This window comes from Triticum dicoccoides, chromosome 5B, assembly GCF_002162155.2.
Source record: "Triticum dicoccoides isolate Atlit2015 ecotype Zavitan chromosome 5B, WEW_v2.0, whole genome shotgun sequence".
NCBI lineage: Eukaryota > Viridiplantae > Streptophyta > Magnoliopsida > Poales > Poaceae > Triticum > Triticum dicoccoides.
In genome coordinates this window covers 626331721-626358074 of record NC_041389.1, presented here as the reverse complement: position 1 = coordinate 626358074, position 26354 = coordinate 626331721, and positions in this window count along the sequence as shown.

Below are 26354 nucleotides of genomic sequence, written 5' to 3'. Positions count from 1 at the left end.
AGGTGAATACGTTGGGAGGCAACACCATAAGCCCCTATCTCTCTTAGTGTCCGATTAAAACTCCATAACCATTAGTATTGCGTGAGTGTTAGCAATCACGGAAGACTATATGATAGTTGAGTATGTGGAGTTTGCTAAATCAAAGCTCTGACATAGACCCTTCCTGAAAATAAGATGAATTGTAATTGTTTGATGACTGAGAATGAAGTTTGCTAGTTTTCAAGTAAGTTTATGGTCTATGCTCCAACATGTGAATTTATTGTTACTTGTTCATGGGATTTTTTATGAGATGAACTACCGTTATGACATATAATCATGCTAGGAAGGTGACTGAAATTATCATTGATCAAACTTGTGCACCTGCTAGCATTCACACTTCATAAATTCTTTCTTTTATCATTTACCTACTCGAGGACGAGCAGGAATTAAGCTTGGGGATGCTGATACGTCTCCAACATATCTACAATTTATGAAGCATTCATGGTATATTACTATGTGTTTTGGATGATTATGGGCTTTATTATACACTTCTATATTATTTTTGGGACTAACCTACTACCAGAGGCCCAACCCATATTGTTGTTTTCTTTCCTATTTCAATGTTTCGAAGAAAAGTAATATCAAACGGAGTCCAAATGGAATGAAACCTTCGGAAAAGTTATTTTTGGAACAGAAGCAATCCCAGGAACTTGGAGTGCAAGCCAGGGAAGCGTCGAGGAAGCCACGAGATAGGGGGGCGTGCCCTCCACCCTCGTGGGCCCCTCGAGGCTCCCGCGATCGACTTCTTTCTGCTATATATTCCCATATACCCTAAAACCATCGAAGGACACAATAGATTGGGAGTTCCGCCGCCGCAAGCCTCTGTAGCCACCAAAACCTCTCGGGAGCCCGTTCCGGCACCCTACCAGAGTGGGAATCCCTCACCGGTGGCCATCTTCATCATCCCGGCGCTCTCCATGACGAGGAGGGAGTAGTTCACCCTCGGGGCTGAGGGTATGTACCAGTAGCTATGTGTTTGATCTCTCTCTCTCTCTCTCTCTCTCTCTCTCGTGTTCTCTCTATGGCACCATCTTGATGTATCGCGAGCTTTGCTATTATAGTTGGATCTTATGATGTTTCTCCCCCTCTACTCTCTTGTGATGAATTGAGTTTTCCTCTTGAAGTTATCTTTTCGGATTGAGTCCTTAATGATTTGATAACACTTGATGTATGTCTTGCCGTGCTTATCTGTGGTGACAATGGGATATCACGTGATCCACTTGATGTATGTTTTGGTGATCAACTTGCGGGTTCTGCCCATGAACCTATGCATAGGGGTTGGCACACGTTTTCGTCTTGACTCTCCGGTAGAAACTTTGGGGCACTCTTTGAAGTACTTTGTGTTGGTTGAATAGATGAATCTGAGATTGTGTGATGCATATCGTATAATCATGCCCACGGATACTTGAGGTGACAATGGAGTATCTAGGTGACATTAGGGTTTTGGTTGATTTGTGTCTTAAGGTGTTATTCTAGTATGAACTCTATGATAGATTGAACGGAAATAATAGCTTCATGTTATTTTACTACGGACTCTTGAATAGATATAACAGAAAGGATAACTTTGAGGTGGTTTCGTACCCTACCATAATCTCTTCGTTTGTTCTCCGCTATTAGTGGCTTTGGAGTGACTCTTTGTTGCATGTTGAGGGATAGTTATATGATCCAACTATGTTATTATTGTTGAGAGAACTTGCACTAGTGAAAGTATGAACTCTATGCCTTGTTTCCTACCATTGCAATACCGTTTATGCTCACTTTTATCATTAGTTTCCTTGTTGTTTTTTATATTTTCAGATTAGAAAAACCTATATCTACCATCCATATTGCACTTGTATCACCATCTCTTCCCGGAACTAGTGCACCTATACAATTTACCATTGTATTGGGTGTGTTGGGGACACAAGAGACTCTTTGTTATTTGGTTGCAGGGTTGTTTGAGAGAGACCATCTTCATCCTACGCCTCCCACGGATTGATAAACCTTAGGTCATCCACTTGAGGGAAATTTGCTACTGTCCTACAAACCTCTGCACTTGGAGGCCAACAACGTCAACAAGAAGAAGGTTGTGTAGTAGACATCACGGACCACCTCTGGCGAGCCCGTGCGGCCCGACAGGGTCATGCAGCCCCGGCAAGCTCAGGAGGCGTCCGCGTGCCAAGCGAGGGCCGCGGCCGTGAAGAAATCATTGAAGGCCACGGTGGCGAAGGAGAAAGCATCTGCCTCCTCTTCATCCAAGCACGCCCCGACTCTGCGATCCTCCCTCCTCCAGCAGACGTCGACATGGAGGTCATCTTTGACTTTGGGTCCCTCAGCCCAAGGAGGAAGAGGAAAGTAGCAGAGGAGGAGGTGGAGGACGAGTAAGTATCTTGTCCCTTTCTGTCATCTCTGCATCCTCGGATCGTGCCACTTATCTTGATTCGTTCTCACTTTTGCAGGGATGCAGAGACATTGGCCCAAATGGTGAAGAGGGCCAGGGCTTCGGCGAGTAGCCAGCCCCTGGCAGGGACTTCCGGTACACCGCCGGTGGTGTTGAGCAGCCTGGATAGCAGCCCCCGGCACAGCCCCCAGCGTAAGTTCACCACTCACTCCTTGTCGACGTGTGTTGGGGGCATGATCTCATGGTGCTGACCTTGCCGTGGTTGCGGGAGGAGGATAGCAGTAGGAGGAGCCACAGAGGGCTACCCCCAACACGCCGCCCCCATCGACCAAGCCACCACAGGGGGCGTCCCCGGCAAGGCGCCAAGCACCAAGCCCATGCACAGGAGGAGGAGGAAGAGAAACCCGGCGCTGGCGGCTTCGCCTCGGCGCCAAATGTTGGTGGGGAGGGGACCTCTGCTTCTCACCCCGGCACGGGTAAGTCACTCGCCTTCCGTCCCTGTTCTTTTTCTGTCCTTTCTGACTCTTGGTCTTGGCTTCGCCTCACCCTCTTCTTGGTATCCAGATCGTCCGTTGGCGGACCAGGAGGACATAGACACCGTCATTGAGGACGTCGCCAAGGCCACTGAGGTGGAGGCCGAGAAGATCGCCTCCGAGGAGGCCGCCAAGGGTCCCGCCGGGGAGCCCGGCAAGGCCGCTGCCGAGGAGGCCGTCAAGGGGCCTACCGAGGAGGCCGGCAAAGCCGCTGCCGAGGAGGAGGTGGTTGACGACCAGCCTTCCTCCTCCGCTGCCTCTGGCTCCGGCAGGTATCTGAGGGTGAGTGACGACCTCTTCGTTCACCTCCCAGGGTCGTCGATCTCCAGGGCGCCCATCGAGGGAGAGGTGTTTGACGAGGAGGTGCTTGCCGCCGCCGGGCTTGAGGTTGTTGACGAACCGAGCCTGGTGGTGACGGTTCCCAGGAGGAGTGGCTTCTCCAGGCCATGGGCGCCAATTTCCGGAAGCTCTAGGCGATCCACCGCGCCCGCCTGGACAAGGCCAAGTCCATGATGGCAACGGTGGACAAGGCGGAGGCGAACCTCAAGGTGCGCGTCGCCGAGACGCAGACTTGGTTCCGCCAGGCTCATAAGGAGCTTAAGGTCGCCTAGGGTGAGCTGGCCAAGTGCGACATGGAGCTCACCATGAAGCGGGCCGACATCGAGAAGGCTTAGGAGATGGCGGAGAGCTTAGCCGCCGCAGCCGAGGCTGCTCGGACCCAGCACCAGGCCACGCTGAACTCCTAGGAGGAGGATCTTGCCGCGCGTGAGGAGAAGCTTGCCGCAACGCTCCGTGGCAAGGATGAGCAGGTGGAGAAGCTCGTCGTGCTACGGACCCAGGAGCTGGAGCAGAGGCACAAGGAGGCACTCGATGCCCAGGCTCTGGCTCACGCCGATAGGGTGAAGGAGCTGGAAGTGGAGCGGGATGAGCTGAAGGACCGGGCCCTGAAGCTGTCCAAGGAGAAGGACACGCTCAACGGAGGTGCAGGGCGCGACCGTCAGCAGGGCCGGGGAGCTCTCCGAGGCCAACAACTCCATCAAAGACCTCAAGCTGAAGCTGGAGGGTCTCGAGGGGATGTTGTCGGAGAGCAAGGTCCAGGAGGAGACCCTGACCAAAGATCTGGAGAACAAGAGGCAGCTGCGGAAGAACGAGACCGCCAACCACAAAGACTTTATGGAGGGTGAGAATCGCTAGATCGACCGTCTTGAAGACGTTGCCAGCAGGATCACCATGCAGCTGGCCACCATGGGGATGCCAACTGTGTGGTACGTTGCGGATCGTAGCACGACTCCCAACGCTAGGCTGACCCTGTTTTTTGAAGGTGTTCTTGGAGCCCTGGAGCATTTCCGCTCCACCAAGCGACTTTCCTGGCCAATGAGGCCTGGAGGCTTTGCCGGGGTGCCATGACCAAGGTCCTCGCCAAGGTGGCATACTGGAACCCCTCCCTCGACTTCGACACTACACTGGAGAGCTTGCCGGAGGATGTGGACCTCGCGCCGCTCAGGGAGCGTATCGAACCCGTCATCAGCGGCATCGATGGAATCCAGAGGGTAGAGGGCCAGCATCGGGACTAGGCACCCCGTTTCTCATCGTTGCTGCAAGTTCATCACAAAGACAATTTTTATCTTTAGTTAGAACTGCGGCAACAATTGATGTAATAACTCTACAGTTCTTTGATATTATGCATGTTATCTTCCTGTTCAATCCCCCTTTGTATGTTCACCCTACGTTAATCGGGTAGGTCTGCCGGCGCGTAAACCCAGGGCGACACTTTGGGGACAGATCCCCAATGGCCTGCCGGGTGTGCTTGATGCCAGGCGAACCACCTCACCACTCTCAACGCGACCGCTCGAACTGTCAAGCTTGACTCGAGTCAGAATCGAGAGCGTTACCAATTGTGGAAGGCTACCGTGCCGTTCTCGACGCGGCTGCTTAAGCCGTTGAGCAGACTCGAAACAGAGTAAGGGCATTGCCAACAACGGAATGGCCCCATTGCGTGCAGGCTTTCCATACAAAGGACGAGATCTGTGAGGGGAATAACCTTATATAAAAAGGAAATATTTAAAGTTCGGCATGACTTAGCTTTCCTGTCGCCGCACTGGCGCCCTTCGCGCTCGCAGGCGGCATCATCCCCTTGGTCATCTTCTTCTTTGGAAGCCATGGCGATGAAGAACTGTTAGGCTGCCTGCTAAACCAGATTCTCACAATTGCGCCCCCTACCTGGCGCGCCAAAGATGTCGGGGGAACGACACCTATGGGATCACTGGAATCCCTTCTACGGTTGGCAGGTGCAAGTTTGCGAGAAGAGCAGGTCTAACGGGAAGCACATGGATCATTTACCTAGGTTCGGGCCGCGAGGATGCGTAATACCCTAGTCCTACCTTTGGTGGATGTATTGAGTGTTCTTGAGCTAGCTATGGGGTGTAACTTTCCCAAAAGAGCCAAATCCCTCTCCTGGTCGCCTTGGGCCTCCTTTTATAGGCAAAAGGGGTCGCCACAGTGGCACATAAGAGGTGGAGAGGTGTACAGCGCGCGAGCTTATAGCCCGGCGTTACAGGACAAAGCGCCTTAAATGCGCTACTTAGGTGTCCATTAGCTTTATTGGGGACGGGAACGAGGCCTGTCCCGTCCGTCGCCGCTCCACCTCGCTTCGACACGCGCCCAGGCCAGCGATGCATGCGGCGCCATGTAGGCAGGCAAGCTGCTGAGGTGGCGCGGTGGTGGAGCGTTCGCGAAGATCTGCATGCCACCACACAGGTGCTTGCTGAGTTGGTGTACAGGATGACCATTGCCACATAGGTGCCTGCCCAGCTGGTTCATCTAGCAGCTGCTTGGGGACGGCGGTCGAGTCTTGGCTGGTGCGGGCCTGGCAGTGGCCCCACTAATGTCCTCGGCAAGGGTCTTGCCGGGGGCCTGGCAAGGGTCTTGCCGTGGCGTTGCAGTCGTCCCCGGCAAGGTGCTTGCCGGGGGTCTTGTGGATCTCTTCGGCTAGAATCCCGCCGAGGGGCACCATCTTTTGGTCTTCATGTGATCTTGTGTGTTCATGATCCTGACGAAGATCTGCATGCCACCACAGAGGCGCCTCCCGAGCCCTGGTTCCAATGTAGTTGGTTGGCTGGTGTTGGAACCCACGGGCTCAAGGGTGGCCTGCTCTGCTGGCATCGGGCAAGTTGCCCTGGTAAGGCTCTTGCCGGGGCCGTGGAGGCCGCCCCGGCAAGGGTCTTACTGGGGGAGTCCACCTCGCCCCTTTGCTCTCCTATGTTTCTGGTCTTGGCGTTTCCTCGGTTGTCTTGCGCTTCGGCTTTTCTCCACCTTCCCTCTTCTGCCCGGCTAGGTGTGGCTGCGGCGCGTGGCTCTGACTGCCCGTGCACAAGTAAAGGGGTCAAAAGGAGAGCCCCTACTTTTTTACACCAACACTTTGTAATCGGGATCAACGAACCCAGGTGGTTGTGATACATATACTTCTTCTTGTAGAGGACCGTTAAGGAAAGCACTCTTCACATCCATTTGATGTAATGTAAAACCATTGAAAGCAGCATAAGCAAGTAAGATGTGAATGGATTCAAGACGGGCAACGGGGGCAAAGGTCACACCAAAGTCCAAACCTTCAACTTGTGAGTACCCTTGTGCCACTAACCTTGCCTTGTTTCGGATGATTACACCATTCTCATCTTGCTTCTTCTTGAAAATCCACTTTGTTCCAATGATGTTATGTTCCGTAGTTGGCCTCTTGACTAACGACCACACTTGATTGCGCTCAAAACTATTCAACTCTTCTTGCATAGCAATGAGCCAATCGTTGTCTATCAATGCTTCTTGTACCTTGAGAGGCTCAACACTAGACACAAAAGATAAGTGAGCACAAAATTTTGTCAATTGTTTACGAGTGACTCTACCTTCCGATATGCCGGTTAGGCTTTTATCAACATCAACACGACCGGCCACTCGAGGCATGATGGAGGTTAAGGTTTCGCGAGGTTCAACTTCATGTCCATCATCCACGTCCTCAACATATGGATCATTAATGTGTGGTGGGCAATCTTCTTCTTCATCTTGCATTTGTTGAGGTTCATTGTCAATGATTGCACTTTCTTGTTCTTGCCCTTGAGGATGATCTTGTTATTGATGATTATCATGAAGAGGAACTTGATCATCATTTTGTACTTGGACTATGTGCATTGGTTGAGTAATAGGAACTTGTGTTGGTGTAGATGTTGAAGTAGCTTGCTGATGTGTGAAGCTTGCATGTTCTTCTTCACATCATGAGGTTCTTGTTCCATTGTAATAAGTGCACCAACACCCATGATCAAGATATCTCGAGAGGAATCTTCTTCACCTGCATCACTTAGATCAACTTGCTCCCCATGGGAGCCATTAAATTCATCAAACACCACGTCACAAGTTTTTACAACACATCCATTGGATTTGTTGTAGACTCTATAGGCGTGAGAGTTTGATCCATACCCAACAAATATGCCCTCAGTTGTTTTAGATTGAAATTTCCCTAACCGTTCTCTTTTGTTGAGGATGAAGCATTTACACCCAAATACGCAAAAGTACTTGACATTTGGCTTGTTCCCGGATAGGAGCTCATATGGAGTCTTTTCCAATATTTTGCGGAGAGAGCTGGTTTGATGCATGGCATGCAGTGTTGACAGCCTCGGCACAAAAACTATGTGGCGACTTGTATTCATCCAACATGGACCTTGCCATCTCCACAAGTGTTCGGTTCTTCCTTTCTGCTACACCATTTTGTTGGGGAGTGTATGGAGCTGAATATTGATGCTCAATTCCTTCATCACTAAAAAATTCTTCCAAGGTGTAGTTCTTGAACTCAGAGCCATTATCACTTCTTATTGCTAAGATTTCTTTGTCAAACTTGCGTTGAGCTTGCTTGGCAAAATCAATGAAGGTGATCTTCATCTCGTCCTTGGACTTGAGGAAGAAGACCCATGTATATCTTGAGTAAACATCAATAATGACAAGCCCATACTTTTTCCCACCAAGACTATCCCATGACGGAGGCCCAAAAAGATCCACATGAAGGAGCTCCAAGGGTCTTGGAGCAGACACAATATTCTTGGGTGGGTGCTTTGATTGATGTTGCTTCCCTGCTATGCATGCACTACACACATGATCTTTGTCAAAAGAGACATTTGTTAGTCCAAGTATGTGATTACTTGAGGGAGTCCTGGACTAGGGGGTGTCCGGATAGCCGAACTATCATCATCGGCCGGACTCCAAGACTATGAAGATACCAGATTGAAGACTTCGTCCCGTGTCCGGATGGGACTTTCCTTGGCGTGGAAGGCAAGCTTGGCATACGGATATGTAGATCTCCTACCATTGTAACCGACTCTGTGTAACCCTAGCCCTCTCCGGTGTCTATATAAACCGGAGGGTTTCAGTCCGTAGGACACAACAACGACAACAACAATCATACCATAGGCTAGCTTCTAGGGTTTAGCCTCCTTGATCTCATGGTAGATCCACTCTTGTACTACCCATATCATCAATATCAATGAAGCAGGAGTAGGGTTTTACCTCCATCGAGAGGGCCCGAACCTGGGTAAAAACATCGTGTCCCTTGTCTCCTGTTACCATCCGTCTAGACGCACAGTTCGGGACCCCCTACCCGAGATCCGCCGATTTTGACACCGACATTGGTGCTTTCATTGAGAGTTCCTCTATGCCGTCACAATCAGGAAGGATGCCTCTTCCCGTCTTTAAAGATGGTACCATTGCCAAAGGAGCTTTGGCCGCCGGCCAAACTATCCGGCTAGGTGGTTTTCTTATGACCGCCTGTTCGGCCGGCGCTTCGACGATGACCTCTCAGGTCATCAAAAGCGATCTTCACGTCAACTCGGAATTCACCGAGCAGCTAGCTCCGATGGAGCTCTCTTCCGTAAACGAGCTCTTGGATCGCATCGCCTCGCTGGGAGTCGCTATAGACTACGATCAGATTGGGCTTAAAACCGATCTGAGAGAGATTAACTCTCCCCAGGTTACCCACCATGTTGCTGTGGTAGAGGAACAATGTGGAGATTCTTCTTCTATATTAAAAAGCATTTATGTCCGGACTTCTGATCCCTCCATGCCGGATTCCCACGGAGGGACGGACGTCAACCAAGTACTGAACCTAAAGTCAGGCATCGGACCAGATTCGTTGGACGACATCCAGCAATCCAAGCTTCCAAATTCGGAAACTTCTCGGCCCTTGAGCCCCAAGTTGGGCAGGGTTCCGGACTTAATTCCACCCGCCCACCCAAACATAAGCGATCTATCTCAAATCCGGCAAGAGCCCGCCGAAACAGTACATCATTACTGGGCCAGATTCCTCCTGGGTATGGACGGGATAAAGGACTACCGTGAGGAACAATGCAATCTCAATCTTTTGCAACAATTGCACGGACAAGGGAATCTTGAACGCCGTAAGTCGTCGCGAAATTACACGCTTCGCCGACCTGGCGTCCATAGTACGAAAGTACTGTGCGATGGAGAGTGCCTGGAAAACTGAAACTAAGTTTTGGGACAATCCGGCTCCGAACACAACCCTAGTCCGAAATAAAAGGGTGCATCATGCTCAGGCACCTGGGACAAAAACCAAAAAGCAAAAAAACCCTAAAGGGCACGGAACCGTACTAGAGGGATGGCTCAGCGGACCCTGTAAAATCCATAGTACAGAGGGCGCCACTCCAACACATAGCCTTCGAGCATGTTGGATACTACGGCAGGTGGCCAAAAGTGGCGAAGAGCTTCTAGCCCCGGAGAACCAAACCAACAGTACCAGTACGGTATTAACAGTCTTCGAGACTTTCGCATCAAATAATATGAGGAAACAAACAATCCGCAGCCTCGCCGAAGTCTACCAAGTAGCAACAACAAATCCATGGAGCGACACGGCCATCACCTTCAACGCCAGCGACGAACCAAAACTCCGAATAGCCCAAGAACCAACCGCATTGGTCCTCAGTCCAATAGTGGACGGTTTTCGTCTTACCAAGGTACTCATGGATGGCGGCAGCAGATTAAACCTCATCTACGAGGAAACCCTTCGAAAAATGGAAATAGACTAGAGCCGCATTGAGCGAAGCAGCACAACCTTCAGAGGAATAATCCCTAGTCGGGAAGCACGCTGCACAGGAAAAATTACACTGGATGTGGTGTTCGGCGCGCCGGAGAATTATAGGTCTGAGGAGGTCTCGTTCCAAGTGGCCCCGTTCAGCAGCGGATATCACGCTCTATTAGGGCGAGAGGCATTCACAATTTTTCAAGCTATACCCCATTACGGGTACATGAAGCTTAAAATGACCGGGCCCAATGGAATCATCACTCTCGTCAGTGATCCGGACACAGCGCTCCGCGCCGAAAACAAGACAGTCGCACTAGCCCTAGAGGCACTATCCGAAGCCCTAGCGGCAGAGGAACTCACTGTGCTGCGCTCCATGGTGAATAGGGACGATTTGATACTCGATAAGAGATCCAAGTCCACCTCTTTTAAACCAGCGGACGAAATAGTCAAATTCCAAGTCCATCCAACGGACCCCACAAAGACGGCCTCCATCGGGGCACAATTAAACCCTGATGTAGACGCCGCACTACGAGAATTCCTTCGGGAAAATTGGGATATCTTTGCCTGGCACCCTTCAGATATGCCAGGAATCCCACGCAGGCTGGCAGAACACAGCCTAAACATCCTAAAAGGATTCAAGCCAGTCAAACAGGCACTTCGGTGATTTTCCGAACCAAAAAGACATGCAATGGGAGAGGAGCTACCAAACTATTGGAAGCCGGATTCATCAGAGACATAAAACATCCGGACTGGCTAGCGAACCTGGTAAAGGTACCCAAAAAGGACAAATCCTGGCGCCTGTGTGTCGATTTTAAAGACCTTAACAAGGCTTGCCCAAAGGATCCTCTCCCCCTTCCCCGCATCGATCAAATCATTGATGCTACTGCAGGGCACGATTCATTGTGCTTCCTCGATGCATACTCCGGATACCATCAAATCAAGATGGCAGAGATAGACCAAGCTGCAACGGCATTCATTACTCCATATGGACCATTCTGCTTCAACACAATGCCCTTCGGGCTCAAGAACGCCGGCGCAACATATCAGCGCATGATTCAGACATGTCTAGCAACCCAGATCGGCAAAACAGTGGAGGCATATGTAGACGACATGGTCATCAAGACCAAGCACGTCGAAACTCTAGTAGACGATTTGAGGCTCACATTCGACAACCTTCGAGCATATGACATTAAGCTCAACCCGGAAAAATGCGTTTTCGGCATACCAGTCGGAAAGCTCTTGGGCTTCATTGTATCCGGTAGAGGAATTGAAGCAAACCCAGCCAAGATCCGAGCTCTGTCACAGTTGGATATCCCAAAAGATCTCAAACAAATACAAGAATTAACTGGATGCGTGGCAGCTTTAAGCCACTTCATCTCCCGCTTGGGAGAAAAGGCGTTGCCCCTCTATCGCCTCCTCCGGCGCACCGAACACTTCGAGTGGACGGACGCTGCCACGGCCGGACTCAAAGAAATAAAGGCCATATTGGCAACAAATCCAGTCCTGGCCGCGCCCAACTTGGGCGAACCAATGTTGTTATATATCGCGGCAACACATCAAGTTGTAAGCGCGGTGCTCGTCGTCGAACGAGAAACAGAAGGGCACAAATTCCCTCTTCAAAAACCTGTGTACTACGTATCCACTGTCTTAACTCCATGCAAGTCCCGGTACCCACATTATCAAAAGATAGCGTACGCGGTGTTCATGGCATCCCGGAAGCTGCGACACTGCTTTCAAGAGTGTTTGATAACAGTGGCCTCCGAAGTACCTCTCAACGACATTATAAACAACCGCGACGCAACCGGCAGGATTGCAAAATGGGCCATTGAGCTCTTACCATTCGACATAACTTACAAACCACGGCGAGCTATAAAGTCGCAGGTTTTGGCTGACTTCATCGCTGAATGGACCGAAGCCGAACTACCTAAAGAGTACGGCGCATACTCCAATTGGATCATGCACTTCGACGGCTCTAAAATGTTGGCCGGCTTGGGGGCTGGCGTCATCTTGACGTCCCCAACCGGAGACACAGTCCAATACGTACTTCAAATAATGTACACGGACTCCAACAACGCAGCCGAATACGAGGCCCTTCTACATGGTCTCCGGATGGCAATCTCCATGGGCATTCAACGCCTAGAGGTCTGAGGGGATTCAAACCTCGCAATATCCCAAGTAAATGGAGACTTTGACGCCAAGGATCCGAAAATGGCAGCCTACCGTAACACCGTCTTAAAAATGTCAGCTCGGTTCGAAGGACTCGAATTCCACCATGTAGCCCGGGATAATAACCAGGTGGCCGACGTTTTGGCACGCATCAGCGCAAAGCGCGACGCCGTCCCTCCAAACATCTTCCTGGAGCGGCTCTTTAAGCCATCCGTAGTATGGGAAGAGGAGTCCAGAAACAACAATCCGGAGCCAACCGAACCGCCCAACACCGAACATTCTGACACAACCGGTGGCTTAGCCAATGAAATAACACCTTCAGCCCACGAAATAATGGCAGTCATTGCCCTGTGGACAGAACCATTCCTAGCCTACTTAATTAGGCAGGAACTCCCCGAAGACCAAAATGAGGCCCGCTGCATAGTACGGCGATCTAAAGCCTACAAGGTCCATGAGGGAGAGCTTTACAAGAAAAGCACAACCGGAGTCCTTCAAAGGTGCATCTCCGAAGAGGAAGGGAGAAATCTTCTGGCTGAAATTCACGCCGGACTCGGCGGGCACCACGCTGCAGCCCGGGCCCTTGTAGGCAAGGCCTTCCGTACAGGATTTTATTGGCCGACGGCCCGGGCAGATGCTCAGGACTTAGTCCAACGATGCGTCGGTTGCCAGCTCTTTGCTAATCAGAGCCACATGCCACCCACTGCCCTCAAAACTATACCCATCACCTGGCCGTTCGCGGTCTGGGGCCTTGACATGGTTGGACCCCTTAAAGGGGGAACCCACAAGCAAAAGTACCTATTGGTCATGGTGGGCAAATTCACCAAATGGATAGAGGCCAAGCCAGTTAAAATGGTCGAATCCGGACCCATGATAGACTTCATATCCGGGGTAGTACACCGTTATGGCGTCCCCCACAGCATAATCACCGATAACGGCACGAACTTCACGGCCGACGAGGTCAAACTCTGGTGCAAAAATATGGGCATCAAGCTCGACTACGCTTCAGTCTATCACCCTCAAACTAACGGTCAAGTCGAACGAGCAAATGGTCTAATCATGAGCGGCATCAAACCCAGGTTAGTGCGGTCCCTCACGAAATCTAACACGCACTGGGTAGAGGAGCTCGACTCCGTACTCTGGGGGCTGCGGACCACGCCAAACCGTACTACCAGATTCACACCATTTTTTATGGTATACGGTGCAGAGGCAGTTTTGCCCTGCGATATAATTCATGACTCACCTCGAGTGCGCATGTAGAAAGAAAGAGAAGCCGAGTTGGATCGGCAGGACAGTTTGGACGCATTGGAGGAGGAGCGCGACGTGGCAAAGGCTCGTTCCGCATTCTATCAGCAGCAGGCTCGAAGATATCAAAGCAGAGAAGTATGGGCCAAAACTTACAATGTTGGCGAACTAGTTCTACGCCTGCCGGACAAGAAAAAGGACAAACTCAAGCCCAAATGGGAAGGTCCCTTCATCATCAACCAAGTCCTGACCGGCGGAGCATACCGTCTGTGAAATGCATCGGACAACCGACTCAAGCCGAACCCATGGAATGCAGCCCGCCTTTGAAGATTCTACGCCTAGCGCCGGACTCAGAGTTCGTCTCCTTCCTCCATCCACATTTTTACTCCAGTTGTCTTTTGTTTCTCTCTTTTCTCCTCCCTTTTTCATAGAGCCTTTGAGGGCTGATCTGCGCATTGTTCGCACATACTTGATGTGCTATCCGCACTCATTATACCTGGGGGCTTCTTCAACAGAAGCTTATTTATACGGGCTTCATGCCCAACACATGCATCAAACTTCCGCATGTACCTTTTATTCACCATTATATGCATCGATATGACTTAAGTTTTGGCCAAGCTGGGTTGCCTGGCTCCTGTGCTTACCCCTACGTTCCCGATTGTTCGGCTAGGAGGTAAAGGGAGCACCTTTGCGATTGTTACTGCCGGGTCAGCCGGATGTGTACCTCAGACTGGATGAAGCCGAAAGCTAGCGTTCTTAAGGGAATATTCAGTCGGTGACTTGAAAGATGATTTTTTACCTATCTATTCGTCTGCCCCCAGATGCTTTTCTGCTCTTTTCGCAGTCCGGACATGCACTTTAGGGCATGCCTCCCAGGGAAAGGAACCCCTAACGGAACTATTCTCCCTGGAAGATGTTTCTTACTAACCATGTAATATAACATAACTAGTTGGGCACTTGTCTGATAAAGCACTAATGACCCCTACGCCTGGTCTCCATACATGAGGGTATTCGGACACACTTCGGACTCTAGGGTCCCGAGGTTGAAGCGAAAAGGTCCGCAAAGACAAACGATCTACAATCCGGCTAGAAGGCATTATACATGTCATTTTAATATACATCGTCAAATTGACTGATTGTACTCCTCCTCAATCCCATCTAACAGGCTGTCTAATTTACAGTCCCGTTGGGAATACTTAGCGGCCAACTCTACTTGGTCGTACATTAAGCTCACAGGGATCTCCTTCCCATCGGGCCCCACAGGTCCGACCTCGGCCATGTGGTTCGGATCCGCCTTTGTGTACCGCGTCTTCACCACGGCCCAGGCCTCCCTGCCGCCTTGACGGCAAGCCGATATCTTCCACATACGGAAGCGCTGTTGTGCTCCTTGAAGCTTCTCCGCAAGCCCTCCAAGACCCTCGGGTAGGGAGACGGACAGCCATAAGGCCTGGGCGACGCCACTCATCGCCTGCCGAACACGTTCGTGCAGTTACAGCAGCTTGGGAGGTTGGTCACCCGTTGAACCGGGCATTTCCTCTGCAGGGCGACCTGAGAGAACACCTACAGACACACTTCTGTCAATCGACTTCCTCGCTGTACTCTTCTTTTCAAAAGAGTTTTCTCAAGCACTTACTGTAGATGCCGTGACGAAGCCGCCGATTCTCCTTCACGAAGTCAGACAGCTGGACCCGAATATCTTTTAGTTCTTGTCCCGGCTAGGTGTTGGAATGTTGGAGTTTATTCCTCTCCTGCTGCACCCTCATAAGCACCTTCTCGCCAGCCTTTAGCTGGCGTAGCAGATGTTGCTTGTCCGGATCTAGTCCGGCGCCCTCTGCAATGTTATTGTCAGACTTATACGCACGCCGCACGCCATAAAATCTTTTTGAAATATGTGTTACCAGAGGGGGTCTCTACGTCTCCTCCTGCGGCGGTAAGTGCGGCCTCAAGTTGGGCCTTGCACTCTTGAAGCTCCTGGGACAATTGGGTATTCTTCTCCGTAAGATCCTGCATATCAAATGATCCTTAAATCAGTTATTTTAACTACTTTAAGTCTCGGGGGTACTAGCATGTATAACTATTAAAATTCCTTACCTCTATGTCCTTCACATACTGCTCCGTGGCTCTGGTTAAACCATCTTGAGCGGCACGGAGGTGCGCGTCTCCCGCATTAAAGGCATTCAACGCCTCTGGGGAGAAACACGCGTCACGAAGAACTGTCCGGCGGCGCCTATGATTCATGGCGCTCTCCACCTCAGACCTGGTGGCGGACAGCCTGTCGGCATCCTCCATTGGAGGAGCATCCGGCTCGTGCCTTGCGCTCGCCTCCCCCTCCGGACCAGGTGTTGGAGCCTGGCTGGCGGAGGCTTGGTTGGCAACCTCTCCGGGCACAGTCCGGCGAGCGCTCTTTCTCCTGGAAAAGTCATGAGCATTAATATACCTCCCAGGAACCTTTCCCTTAAAACGGTGGCGTGCTATATCGTCGCGGCGACGATTCGATTTGCACCGCACCCCTCTTCCGCCTGCTGGGCCGAACTGACCCTTGTTGGTTAGCCGCCGCGGGATCGGCTTCCCGCCTTGAAGGCACCTCCTGCGAAACACCGTTGGTATACGGTGGTTAGAAATAAGCACGGACAAAGTAATGGTGTCAGGACTCCAGTCATAGTTACCTGGGAAGCCGGAGATAAACCGGGGTAGTCAACCATAATGGCGACTAGAGCATTGTCCATGCTAAGTTGGTGGAAAACCCCGTCAATCAGCTCCACCTCTATGTCCAGATCCTCTTCGGAGGCCGGATCAAGGGATCTTTCCGGGTCCTCGAGTTGTGGAGTCGCATTGTGTATGCCCTCCACATCCCGGCGCAGTTCCTGCGTCGAAATTAAAAAGTAAGACACTTAACTTTGAAAGCACGGATCGGATAGATAAATGTCCGCTTACCCAGCTCCGACGGTTATTCATGGAGAATCCGTTCAATGGACTCATTTGGAGGAAGTCCTCCTTCTCCCCCTTGTACAAGCCGGACAGGATCTTCACCAGATCGGCGGCCGATCCCGGCCCCTTGCGGCCATGACGGGTGGCATCATTCTCCCCGTTGAAATCCCACATGGGGTGGCCCCTATATTGGAGCGGCCGCACCCCTCGTATAATGCACGTGGCCATGATTCCAATCATGGTCAATCCAGAATGGGCCAGCAACCTTATCCGGCCCATCAGATAATGGACGCTCCTGTCATCTTCCTGTTGAGGGCTCCGTGGGCGCCAACTCAGGCGTTTCTTCAGAGGAGCGTTGCTGAACTCCGGGAGGCCGATCCGAACTGGGTCCGGTAGTGGAGCGTCTTCTATGTAAAACCATTCCGAAGGCCAGTCTTTGGACGCCTTCTTTGGGGTTCCGGATAGATATCCGGTCCCGGCGATGCGCCATATTTCGGCTCCGCCCACTTAATATATCGACCCCTCGTGAGAACGGGGTACGAGGCAAAACAATCTCTTCCACAGCGCAAAATGGGGCTCGATGCCCAAGAACAGCTCGCAAAGAGCTATGAAACCCACAATGTGCAGAATGGAGGCAGGCGTAAGGTGATGAAGCTGGAGTCCGTAGAACTCCAGAAGCCCCCGGAGAAACGGACGTATGGGAAATCCGAGCCCCCTTATTAAATAAGGGATGAAGCACACCCGCTCTCCTTTGGAGGGACTGGGGGTGTTCTCCGCCTGCTTTCCACCTTTGTAGGTGGCCAGCCCGGCTCGAACCGGGACCATAAAGGCCGGAGGAAGGTATCCCTTCGCTTGGAGCGTCACCAGCTCGCTGTGCGGGACTGAACATCTCCTCCAATCTCCTGGCTGAGGGCTGGGAGCACGAAAGGAGGAGCCGCGTCTACGGTCCATGGTGGAGTGGATTTTTGTCAGAAGCGCTCCGATGAGTACTCGCGGAAGGAGGATGGTGTGATTTGGATCTAGACTCTTGCCTCTCTTATAGGCAGCTTATTCGCGCAGCTTGGGGGTAAAATGTAAAAATACCCTGGCCTTTTCACAAATTATACGACACATGGAAGAGGGCCAATATTGGGCGTGGAAGCCAAGGAGCGCAACATTTATGGGAAAACCGGACACTATTCAGCAAGCACATCGAATTTGGAGGAGAACCCGCCTTGCAACGCCGAAGACAACATACGCACCGGACTCGTCGTTATTGAAGCCTAGTTCGGGGGCTACTGAGGGAGTCCTGGACTAGGGGGTGTCCGGATAGCAGAACTATCATCGGCCGGACTCCAAGACTATGAGGATACAAGATTGAAGACTTCGTCCCATGTCCGGATGGGACTTTCCTTGGCGTGGAAGGCAAGCTTGGCAATACGGATATGTAGATCTCCTACCATTGTAACCGACTCTGTGTAACCCTAGCCCTCTCCGGTGTCTATATAAACCGGAGGGTTTTAGTCCGTAGGACACAACAACGACAACAACAATCATACCATAGGCTAGCTTCTAGGGTTTAGCCTCCTTGATCTCGTGGTAGATCCACTCTTGTACTACCCATATCATCAATATCAATCAAGCAGGAGTAGGGTTTTACCTCCAACGAGAGGGCCCGAACCTGGGTAAAAACATCGTGTCCCTTGTCTCATGTTACCATCCTCCTAGACACACAGTTCGGGACCCCCTACCCGAGATCCGCCGGTTTTGACACCAGCATTACCCTTTAAGAGATCTTGAAGATTTCTCATGCCAACATGGGCTAGCAGGCGATGCCATAGCCACCCCTTGTCGGCTTTGGCCATTAGACAAGTTGCATGGAATGTGCTCTCTTTCGAGAAATCAACCGTGTAAAGGTTGCCATCCAACTCTCCAACAAAGGCCACTTCAAGAGTATCTCTCTTAAAAACTTTCACATCCGTTAGTCCAAATAGTGTATCATAGCCAACAGAAGCCAATTGGCGAACAGAAAGCAAATGATATCTAAGGGATTGGACAAGCATGACATTTTGTAAGAGACATGTCATTTGTGATAGCCACCTTACCCAACCCGAGTACCTATCCTTTTGATCGTCCACCAAACATAATGCTCATAAATGGTTGAATAGCTTCCATGAAATCGTAGAGCAATTTGCTATCTCCGATCATATGATTGGTACATCCACTATCAATCACCCATTTTACTCCACCGGAGAAGGCAACCTACACACAATTATTACTTGGTTAGAGGCACCCATTTTTCAATGGGACCTCTCAAGTTAGTCACAAGGGTCGACCCAAATAGCATAAAACCGAAATGCATTTCGAGGACCAACAAACTTTGCATAAACTTCTCCATCCTTAGTCTTATGAAGTACATAGGATGGAGGCATGAACTCATTTGGCTTGTTGAGAGTGGGCATGCCCCTTGTGGCCTTCCCACTAACAACCTTACCTTTCTCCTTGTGCCCTTCTCGTACAAAAGTTTCTTTTAGAGGGGTGGTGCACTTTTGAGAGGACATCTTCTTCTTGCTTGTTCTTGGGTCAAACCCGAGTCCCTCTATGGCGAACACTTCATTTTGTTGGCTCAACACCTCATTAAGGTTCTTTTTCCCTTGGGCACATGTCATGACCCCTTTTTCGATTTGAGCCTTGAGAAAACGATTCTCCTCAATAATAGATGCTAGATCACTACTAGAGTTAGTAGAACAAGCATCAACATTGATAATAGGAGAAGAGTAAGCCTTGGCTAGAGTTTCAAGATAAGTAAGCTTGAGTGCCTCAAAACTCTTTCAAGAAGGGTGAGCTCTTCTTCCTTAGTCTTGAGGGACACGGATAGGAGCTCACAATCCTTATAGAGAGAAGCATTAGACTTCTCAAGCTTACTTTTATCATTCATCAACTCTCCGCAAGAGTCAATAGCCTTTTTCAAGGAGGCAAGATCTTTAGTATGAACATCAATGTTTGCACCAATTTTTAAGCATAGTTCATCATTTCGTGCTTCCTCATATTGGACTTTCCGCTCAAGGATTTCATGTTTTTCCTTTTCCTCGGTGACAAGGGTTTCGAGTTCCTTAATGGAAATGGTGTGCTTACTCACCATTTCCATAAGTATACGAAACAAGGTGAGCTTCTTTCCTTTAAGGGAGCACATGAACTTATTTAGTTTAGCAAGCATAGGATCATTTATATCATCATCCTTGTAACTATCCTCCGCATAAAGATACTCATCACTAGGAGTAGGAGGGGTGAAAAGAGGAGGGTTTGATCATGGAGTTACCTTGACCTTGTCAGGAGAGTGTTGGTCCTCTCCATCTTCTACCACGGCCTTCGCCATGAGGCACTTGTGAGCGTTGCCCATGTAGTTGTAGGTGACAACATCACCACTCTTGTTGACTAGACTCAATGTGTTTTGAGAATTTGAGCAACTCCGGCAACACCACTAACATCATCCGGATCGGATTCTTGTTGAGCAACCATTGCTTTCCCATCTCTCTTCTTGAGCTTGGAGTTCAAAGGATTTGGCAACTTCTTCTTGGGAAAGGTCTTAGGAAATCTTGGTTTATCCTCTCTCTCTCTCTCTTCTCATAAGGGCACTCGTTGGAGAAGTGGTTGGTTTCTTCACAGTTGTAGCATTTTCTTACTTTCTTCTTTTGAAATCTTCCCTTGAATTTTCCTGTGCTAAACTTCTTGACAAAGAGAGCCATGTCTTCATATGAAGGGCCCTCATCGGATTCAACCTCATCACCATCTTCATCATCATCATCTTCTTCTTCTTCACTTTGCTCATCTTCACATACATGCTTGGCCTTCAATGCAAGATTGATCTTTGATGTTGGAGTACCATGCATGGCAAGATGTTTTGTAGCATTTGCCTTCGACTCTTCAAATAGTTGGAAAGTGGATATGATGTCATCTGTAGTCATTTCCTTGAAGGCATGGTGTTGTCTTATGTCCCACACCATTTGATGGTGATATGGGGCAAGAGCATGAAGCAACTTGTCCCCAAGGGAACCGCTTAGTCATGTTGAATCCATCTTGTGTCTTGTCACACTCACACGACTCAATGTCAGCGGTGAGTGTCATGAGACGCTCAAGGAGTTGATTAGGAGTTTCACCTTTCTCCATACAAAAGTTTTGCAATTGCCCCTTGGCAATTTCATATTGAGCACTCCGGAGGGTGGAGGCAGTGGTGGAGCCAGGATTGATGTAAACCCCGGGCCTAATTTTTTTCAGCAACATGGAAACTTACCATCACACATAAAAACTGCAGAAGTTCTCCACTATCGTAAAAAATACCGCATATGAAAAGCACACAAATATATCACCCAATTGCACTAGAATATGAACTAAATCTATAACAATCCAACAAAATAGACACTCCTATTAGAACTTATGAGCACTAATGAAAAAACAGTTTCTTCATCGTCTATATTTTCTAAAACATGAAATGGAATTGATATAAAATTCATCTATTTAAGATCAATCAATACATATACACAGTAAATTTCAATGCAATTTATGATAATTCTAGGCATAGAGAACCTACCAATGTTGGAGAATAGAGTACCAGGCGGCTGTAGAAGCAACACTAGGGCCAGGGGTCGGGGCTTAGGCCGGGGCGCTAGCAGTAGGGGTAGAATCATGTGCACGCTGCAGATGCAGGGATAGCCACACAACAACATCACAACAATACGATGTTTGAGGCCCCGGTGGCAACGACAGAAGAGGGCGTGCAGCGCACAGGGGAGGGGAGGGGTAGTCGAGGTCGTGAGGAAGACGGCGGACAGCAGCGCCGAGCAGGGCGAGTGGCGCTACGTACGCGCGATCTGTCTCTAGGTCGGCAGTTCGCGGCGATCTGAAGGGATGGATCGTTCATACGAGGCTTCGGGCTTTATGTGTGCCTAGCCTGTGCTGGGCTGTGCCCCAGGCCCAGTACAAAATATGCATAGGTATAGGGCTAAAACACTTCTCACGCCCCGGGCCTGGGCCCTGGGTGCCCGGGGCCTGGCTCCGCCCCTGGGTGGAGGTGCCGGTCTTGGATCTTATAATACTTTCCTGTAGTTCCTTGGCACTTGTGATGTCTATGAAAGGTCACCTTTGCTTTTCAACCATACCTCTCCCTATACACATGGTTGCAGTGTCATTGAGATTCTTGTCATAAATTTCTCTTGGTGTAGGATTCTTTGGATCAACCACATGGTAACCATACTCCAAGATCTCCAGCATCTCATCATTTCCATATCAAAGATGATCCTGCATAGCAACTCTCCACAAGGCAAAATCGGAAGTGGCATCAAGTAAAGGAGGTTTGCCTTGAGGGTTATATTTCGGTTTCTCAACTTAGGGTCTTGCATAAAGCCAAGGAACGGTGGAGTGTTCATTGCTAGGAGGTTGTTGACCAAGTGATGGAGTAGGCACAGTTGGCCTCGAACCCGCACCACCTGAAAGTGGTGCAAGCACCATGGACTACGTGGCTATTCTCATTGGACCAAGGCCTCAAGAGAAGCATCATGCTCCTCTTTTTGCTTAGCAAGGGCTCGTTCCAGATCCTCAGAAGTAAAGGACTTGACTTTTGACGAAGCGTCGCCTTTATCCTTCGGATCTGCAACACGGGGAGTCCCATCGGGGTTCATCTCACTTTAGGGCGGTTTAGCCACAAGAATAGAGCATGAGGCTCTGATACCAATTGAAAGTATCAAGATGGACCTAGAGGGGGGGGAATAGGTACAATTACAAATTTTAATTATGACTTAGCAATTTTAGGCAATAATGCGGAATGTGAAGGTGAGCCTAACAATTGCAAGTGTACTACTAAGTGCTAAGCAAGTAAAGCAAGTATGTAAGTAGGCAAGCACAATACGATAAGAGTAAGTGCTAAGAGACAAGTAACCACAAGTAGGGAGTTAGGGTTAGGAATAAACACAACTCCGGGAGACGAGGATGTATGTTGATGTTCACTTCCTTGGAGGGAAGCTACGTCACCGTTAGAGAGGTGGATGTTACCACGAAGGCACACCAACGCCCCGAAGGCACACCAACGCCCCGGAGGCTCGCCCTATTCTCCCTTTGAGACAACACCACCGAGGCGTTTCTCAACCACTAGTGGTAGACCTTGGGGTGGTATCCAAACCCTCACAAACTTTTCCGGGGGTAACCACAAATGTCGATTCCTCTCTGAAAGACTCCTACCGCCTAGGAGTCTTCCAACCTCCAAGAGTAACAAGAATGATGGGGAAAAGCTCAAGACTTGCTCAAATCACGAATTCCTTGGATGCAAAGAAGGGGAAGGAATGGATCTATCACTTGATTGGAGAACTTCTCTCAAATGTTCCCAAATCACTTGGGGATCCAGGATTTGGTGTAGACGATTGAGAGAGAGAGTGAAAAGTGTTCTTGGCAAGCTTAAAGTGAATGGTCAACCTCATCCCGGAAGAGGGAGAGGGCTATATATAGTGTGAGAGCAAAACAGACCGTTGAGCTACTTTGTCACACCCTAGCTAGTTCTTGCATTAGAGTGTTGCATCATGTCTATTTCATTCAATAGAAACTTGAAATGGGGATGACAGAACCCCCGGCCCCCTCTGAAACCAACTAGGGTTTACTAAAAATAATTTCAATGAACCTGAAATGCCCTTCTAAAAAGTCCACCCTTTTTGTCTTGGGTTAGAACCTCTGACAAAATGGGTTCACATTTTCCTAGGACACTTAAGGTCATTGGATTAAATCATTACCTATTTGCATTTGGGCATTTAAATGCTATAAAATATTTTAAATGCCCAAATAATTCTGGAAATAAGTGTGGGCTGTTGGAAATAATCTGAACAAAGCCTATGATTATTTACAGGATTTTTGAAAGTGTCTAACTATTTTTAATAAAACCACACAGTTACAGAAAAATAGAAAAACAGAAATTAAAAGAGAGAGAGGGAACTCACCTGGCTGCAGCCCACCAGCCGGCCCACCTGGCGGCCCAGCGCTGTGCTGGCCCATGCCAGCCAGCTGCTTGCTCTCGCCAGAGCAGACACAGAGGTGATGCCGGCAAGCACCAGCTCGCCATGGCGTCAGCTGCTTGCCGCCTCGCGCTCCTGGACACCTGAGCAAGCCCCACGTCGCCGCCCCGACCCCCCGGACACCTCATTCGCTCCCCTGCCTCTCTCCCTCGCTCTCCCGCACCATGGCTGACGCTGTTGCGCCTGTGCCACCATGAAGCTCGCGATATCCATCGTCCCCGCACCGCGCCACCGTATCCAGAAGCTCCGTCGCCCTCCTCTCCTTCGAGCAAGCCGAGCCCCGAGCGCTCGCTTGCTCTGTGGGGTCTCCGCATGATCACTAAGGCAAAGTGAGTACAAGGTTGCTCCTTGAGCTGTATTCTGGAGGTAGGAGAGGGCAAGGCTAGCTCTCCCCTTCCTGTATGATCTGGTCTAGTGCTAATGGATTCGAACCCTTTGCATGGGTGCCCTGGGGGGGTTTATATAGGCCTACCCCCCGGGAGTACAATGGTAAAACTGGCTGGGCGCGGGTCCCAGCCGTCTGTCTCTCAGACCGCCGTCTTCTCCGCCGACTACTGGGGCCCGCCGACTAGTGGGCCCCGCCGACTGGCCTGGTATAGGGCCGACAGCCCTTGTCCGCCGCGGGCGGGTCCTGCCGGCCGCGGATCACTGTAGCCGTGCTTCTAATGACGCTGGCTTGGTCATGGGGTCATGGCAACAGTGCTGCCGCCTAATGGACGATCACTGTTGCCATTCCCCGTCGTGTCTGGTTAATGGCATGTGCGGCCCGTGGGAGGGGCCAGCCGACTCCTGGGGGCCGACTCCCAACGGGTCCGTCTTGTGGCGCTCTCACCATCTTCTATACTCCCGCTGACTGGTGGGACCCGCCGTCTCTGGGTCGTACAGACAGGCTGTCGTGGGCACAGGGCTCCGCCCCCAAGGGCTGATGTCAGGGCTGGCATGGCAACAGTGCCGTGCCGGATGGAGATCTCCACCAGTATGGCGCACTATGGCCATGCCTGCACTCGATAAATGGGGCAGGAATGGGCCGCGTGGTGGCCGTTCCCCGTCCCGTCCATTATCGCGAAGGTACGGGGTGGTTGGAGTCGCGGGCCGACTCCCTACAACCGGCTTCTCTGGAAGTCGTCGGCCCGGAGTCGTCTTATCTTCGATTCGTCCATGGGACTCGGCTTATCTTGGAGTCGTCCCAGGGACTCGGCTTATCTTGGAGTCGTCCCTGGGACTCGGCCGTGAAGGGCAGTCGGCAGCGTCGCCGCCGGCTTTCGGAAGGCGGCTCCTTGCCTTGGGGCTCGAGGGGCGCAGCCTGCCCTGATGTCTTGAAAGGTTCAGGGACTCGGGTTAGCCTACCCGTGGCTCATTACTCCGACAGTAGTCCCCGAAGCTGGTGAGGCTCCGAGGGTGATACGTCGTGGGGCCTCAACAGTTTCATTCTTCTGGTGGTGGAATCTGGGCCTTGCTCGCCGTCTTCCTTCAGGCCGACTATCTGGAGCCGGACTCGCGGAGGGCCGCCTTGCCCCCTAAAGAGTTTTAAAGTCGTGGCGGGATCCAGGCGGCGTGCATGACACGCTTTCCCGCAGTCGCCTGTTATGGACCCGTCACGTGACGCCACGCGGCAGGAACAGTCTGCCCACCCACGCGCGCGACGGGACAGGCCGTCAGGCAGGGCCCGCCACTACCGCGCCTCGGCGTGCGAACGGATCTGTTGCGGCCATGCGGACGGTTGGGGTTCCCACGTCATTACTGCACGCAGTAACTTTGTGGGGTAAATCATGGTGGGCGCGGGGTCCCGTGCGCAGTTAATCCCGCGCCCGCCCCATCGGCTTCTCAGCCCATGAGGCTATAAGTAGGCCTTGGAGGGGGGCGGCAAAGTACGCGCACCCATCTTCCCTGCTCCCCCGCTTCCTCTCGCTTCTTCTTCCTCTTGCCGCCGCCGTGCCGAGCCACTCCGCGCCCGCAGCGATGAGCTCTTCCTCCGCCGCCGCACCTCCTGCCATGCGCTCCGGCATTGGGACGGCTCCAAGGTGGACGATGACCTCATCGAGCTCCTCCGCAAGACGCGTCGGCTCCCCGGCGCGAACCTAGTGCGGGCCCGTGCCACGCCAGCGAGGGAGATATCGTCGGCGCCGGAGGAGGGCGAGCGGGTCATATTCCGCTTGCACCTCATGCGCGGCCTAGGTCTGCCGGCGAGCGGCTTCTTCCGCTCATTTTTGGAGTTCCACGGGCTCCAGCCGCACCACCTTACTCCGAACACGGTGGTGCTGCTGGCCGCCTTTGCCACCCTGTGCGAGGGCTTCCTCGGTGTTCTCCCCACCATAAAGCTATGGGGGGAGTTCTTCTAGTCCAAGCTCGGCACACACGTCGCCGGTGTGCCGGCCCAGTGCGGCGCCTTCATCCCGATGCGGAGATCAACGGCCGACAACCCGATCCCCTCCATTCCACTGATCCAGTCGGTGAAGATGTGGCGACGGTCCTATTTTTACGTGAAGAACGTCGCCCCAGAAGGCGACTGGGTCAATCTGCCGCACTACGAAGCCGGCGCGCCGGCTGGGAGGCTCCCCAGCTGGTCCCACCGGGCCAAGACGCTGACACCCGCAGGCACCGCCGCCGTCGCGCTACTCCGAGTGCTGACGCAGTCGGAGGGTCTGTCCGGGGCCGACTTGCTGGCCGCCTTCGTGGCGCGCCGAGTCCTTCCTCTCCAAGGCCGACCTCATCTGATCAGTCAGATGAGCGACCACCGGGACCCGAGTCGGATATGCACCAAGGTCATGCCCCACGCGGAGGTGGCGAACTGCGATCTTGCGGCAGATTGGCAGTTCGGCAATGAGCCGTACTCGCGCGCCAACCCCCCACCTGTGGTAAGTCGTCTTTCTTGTTTCTCTGTTTTCTTTTGCAACCGAGTCTGACTTCTGATCTTTTTTTAGCTCTTTCGAGTCAGAACCCCCTCATGCAGCCTTCAGCCGGCG